The sequence below is a fragment of the Tursiops truncatus genome (assembly GCF_011762595.2).
Source record: "Tursiops truncatus isolate mTurTru1 chromosome Y unlocalized genomic scaffold, mTurTru1.mat.Y SUPER_Y_unloc_1, whole genome shotgun sequence".
In the NCBI taxonomy this organism is placed as follows: Eukaryota; Metazoa; Chordata; class Mammalia; order Artiodactyla; family Delphinidae; genus Tursiops; species Tursiops truncatus.
In genome coordinates, this window is record NW_022983136.1 from 1005596 (window position 1) to 1010108 (window position 4513).

Here is a 4513-nt window from a genome sequence, read left to right on the forward strand (position 1 = left end):
CTCTCATGCCACAGAGCTTCGGGCTCTCTGTCCCCTGGAGAAAAGTATCCAGCAACTTCGGCCACCAGCATTTCCTTGTACATTTTCTGAGAGCTCCCAGTGGTTAAGGGTCCTGAGGGGAAACCAGATTCTGATTTTCTGAGTTTGGAGCGGGAAACTCCTGGCTCCAACTGGCACAGGCCACATAGTTATCACAGGGCACCAGGGCCACCCCAGACACAAGCCGGAGGCCTCCATGGAGGCCAGCTCTTTGTGGAACCTGGCTTGCTAAGCCGGGCGGGGGGAACGGGTGTTTGGGGGGACACGGCAATCCCAGAGGCCGGCCTGTTTCCACAGGGCGAGGGGCGAGGCAGCCGAGGGTGACGGCCCACTGTCCTCGCCCTGAATTGGTCGTGATGGGGCCGAGCGGCCCTGGGCGTGGCTTGGAACTCCTTCCTGCCACCTGGACACCCATGCCTGGCGGCCAATGCTCCTGCGCATGCTGTTTCAGCGCTCTTCCACCGCAGAGGCTCCAGGGAACGGTTCAGTCCGCAGTGAAGCGTGATTCCAGTCGCTAGGCCTCCGTGCTAGTGCGGCCCTCGTGCTGAGCTTCCAGCTGCCGCACCTTCGCCGCTGCCCCAACTCAGAGCCAGGTCCGCATGGGCAAGTGAGGCGGGACCCGGGGTCATTCTAGGTGTGGGAGGGGGTCCTCAGGAAGCAGGGGCCCGCGGGTCCCCAGGTGTGGTGCGGGAGGTAGGTAGGGTGCTGGCACTAGTTGATGGTGGGGGCGAGGAGGCCTCCATCTTTAGCGAGGAGGTGGTGCAGCAATGCCCGGCCGTGTTGGAGGGAGAGGTGGCGCGTATCGGGGAGGTGTTTTGGCTGCCTGTGGAGGACATGATGGATGAGGGTTGAGGTGGTGGCGGAGGAGCAGCAGCAGGAAGAGCAGGAAGAGCGGAAGCAGGTGGTGGCGGAAGAGCCGGAGGAGGAGCCCCAGGAGCAGGGGCCAGGAAGAGCCAGGGCCTCGACCCACGATCACCGGGTCCCCGCTGGAGGCGCTGCAGCGCTGCAGGCCCTGCAGTTAGAGCTAAGCACTCTGAATACCCAAGCCAGCAGGACCTACTCTCGGCTCAAGCGCAGGATCTGTCAGCGGCGGGAGTCTCACTTGGATGGCAGAAGCGCCATCATTCAGGGCATCCCCTGGCTTCTGGACCAGAGCCGTATCCTTACAGAGGCCCCTTGGGGTTGGCTTGCGGTGAAGGAGGAGCAGGAGTAGGAGCGGCGGGGGGTGAGGGTGGGGGTGGGGGGAGGGGGAGCGGGTGGGCGCAGGTGCAGGCCAAGAGCACTGAGGAATGTGGGTACAGGAGGGCATGAGTGGCTCCAAAGAGGCAGCAGGAACAGAGGGAGGCCACAGCTGTAGGTGTCTGAGCGAAAACTTTGGGTGAATGTCCTTGGCCTGCAGCGTGCACAGCAGTACTTCCCCAGGGTGGAGGGAAGAGCCCGTGGCAAGGTCACAATTGGGAATAGCCCCGAGCACCCCTCCACACAGAGCAGTTACTGGAAGTGTGCATTATCCCGGGGAACTGGCAGGAGACAAGCGGAAGTCCCAATACCCGTCCTGGTCAGTCAGAGCACGTGTAGTTGTTCCAGCTGCCTCAGTGCAAAAGCACAAGGTCCTGCCTGCACACAGGGTGAAGTTGTAAGGGGCAGCTGTCCTTGGCCGGACACCAGGACCCCGGACACGCTCTTGGGCCGGCAAGAATCCTTACCATTCCCCAGGCCTTTCACCAGCACACTCGAGTCTGTGGAAGACACACAGGCGCAGGCACGCCCCTGACCTCCCCGTGGACCCTGTGAGTCCTGCAGAGCTCCAGACACACCCACGCAGGCCCTTCTGAAGACAGGAAACAGGGCAAAGGCCCAAGGCTTCGTCTTTGAACACACACACACGCGCACGTACTCACACACACACACACACACACACACACACACACAGAGGCACTCACACAAACACCCACAAGCCCATGCACACACGGCGTAAGAGAAGGCATGAGGCAGCGACAGCACATCTAGACCGCTTACGGAGTGACATGCCGGCACCCAGCACACACAGGTCAGGTAGAGATCAGGTTCGTTCAGGAAACAGGCCCTCCCCGGGTGGGTGCACTGGACCCCAAGGCAGCCACAGGCAAGAGCAGTCTGATGGCAGGGCAGGGGCCGAGGATGTCTTTGAGGGCCGGATGGGCGTTAGCGCTTACGGATCTGGCAGATCTGCTGCTGCAGTCTCTTCCTCTGGCGGGTCTGGGGACTGGTTCTGCGGCTTGTAGCTCTTCCTTCCCTGAGGTGTGGCATGTGAAGCCTCCTTGACCTAAAGCAGATAATGAACCACCCCCAGATTTCGGCCGTGATCAGTGACCAAGATGAAGACCTGCTTAGCTACATGATCAATTTGGAGGTCAGTCTGGAGAGACTGGGGCGTCGTGGGTGGAGGCAGGTGGCCAGTAGGGAGGGGGCGGGGTTGTCCTAAAGGTTGGGTGTAAGCAGCAGGAGAAGGGAAGGGGAATGGTTCGTGGCTGCCAAGCAGGCAAGCTCAGGACCCCTAGAAGAGCTCCTGCCCTTCTTCTCCTCTTGGGCGTGGCAGGTGAAGGAACTGGGCCATCCGAGGCACCACTGCAAGTTGAAGTTTTTCTTTCGACCCAACCCCTACTTCTGGAATGACGTGATCCTTAAGGAGTATCACCTTAGCATCGCTGGTAGGAGGGGCTCCCGCGGGGCTGCGGGGTGAGGGGAGGCTGGGGAAGGGCGTGGATGCTGGGCCACCGTGACTGTGATCCTTTCCTGTCTCCCTGTCTTCCTCCAGGATACAGGGCGTCTCGTTCCACTAGCATCTATTGGTTCTGGGATTATGAACGGGGAGCTCCCAGCCACAGGCAGGACCCCACCGGCCTTCACTTCCTCAACTGGTTGTCTGACCACAACTGCCCAGGGTCTAACAAGATTGCTGAGGTGGGGTGCCTCTGGTCCCCCTCAGCGGTGGTGACGCTGGAGTCCCCCGGCTGCTTGGGGGGAGGGACGTGGGCCTGGCCTGCCCTGTCCCGACCTGGCCCCTTTCCCCTACCAGATCATCGGCGAGGACCTGTGGCCCAATCCTCTGCGCTACTACCCGAGGGAGGAAGGCCCCACGGGGACAGGTAACTGAGACGAGGACAGGTGGTTAAGGAGCCCAGGGGCTGGGCGCTGAAATGAGTGTGGTCCGGGTACACTGGGGCTCTCCCTTTTCCCAAATGGAAAGCTCAGGCTGAGAGCACACTGTGGGCGGAGCTGGGTTTCAGGTCACCCCGGCCTTGGCGGCGGGTGAGAGGGTGAGAATGGAGCCGGGAGGACTGTAGGGCACACGGAGTAGCAGGACTCTAACCAGCTAAACTTTCAGGGTGAGTGCCCCAGGTGTCTATGAAAGAGGCAAGCACCTCCTTAAGCAGGCACCTGTGTGTGAATCATCAGTCCCTGGCTTCAGCCTGCCCTCAGCTGGGGATCACCTGGGCCCCTCCCTCCTGGCAAAGGCCTACAGATGCCGAGGAGCTTCATTCCGAGTCTCCTCCCGCCTCTTTGCTGACTTTCCGAGTCTTCTTTGAATTTTCACGTCCATCCCTGAGCCTCCCAGCACCACCACACAGACAGTCCCGGAAACGGCACAAGGCTAGCTGGGGACAATATTGAGGACCTGGGGCAGGAAGTGGCAAGGGACCACAAAAGGGCCGGGCCTACCGCCCACCAACGCCATGTCTCATATTGCTGGACACAGCCAGTGTCCCCTGCTGAGACGCCTTGTGCCCCGTTTGTGTTCCCGTCCCTGTGCTCCTGTGTGTGTGTGTACGTGTCTGTGTGTCGGGCGCACTCCAGACCCAGAGATGAAGGCACGGGGGAGCCTCAGAGGTTGGCCAAAGAGCACCAGAGTCAGGAGGCGTCTACAGATGTGGGAGACGGGTGGAGGTGTCTACCTACGCGGTTCGGGTGCCCACGGGAGAAACGAGGAAAGGATGGCCAATGAAGGTTCCAGAGAGCGGGGCCCCACGTGCCGGGAATGACGCCCAGAGAGACATAAACACGCTCACAAGTGCTCCTGTCTGGTGTGTGTGTATAGGTACGGGGGTTTGTGGAGTATTCACGAGTGAATCAAGTGGTGTGGGGCTTCTTAGCCCGTGCCTGCGGACCTCCCTGTCTGTGGGCGAGATGGCGGGCCTGGGGAAGTGGAGGACGTGGGGAGGGCAGGACGATGTGGGATTCCGGAGAGGCCCAGGGCCTTCCTCACAGGGCAGGGACTGGAAGGAGGAGGAGGCAAAGAAAGAGAGCTGCTGAACTGGAGACTTGCTCCGCAGGCAGGGCAAGGAGACAGGGAAGGGCCCTGGCTTGCAGGGGCCTAATGGCCTGGTGCCGCCTAGGCCCGTGCCTGAGCCAGCAGCCTCCGTCCAGGACGTCTGGCGCACACTGGCACGACACGAGGCAGGTGACTCCTTAAGCTCAGGCTGACCGTTGAGCA

At 61.3% G+C, this 4513-nt stretch overlaps 1 pseudogene; it reads left to right on the forward strand.

Moving 5' to 3' along the window:
- The first annotated feature begins 880 nt into the window (after nucleotides 1-880).
- LOC117310627 (testis-specific Y-encoded protein 1-like) lies at nucleotides 881-4061 on the forward strand (annotated as a pseudogene).
- The last annotated feature ends 452 nt before the right edge of the window (nucleotides 4062-4513 follow it).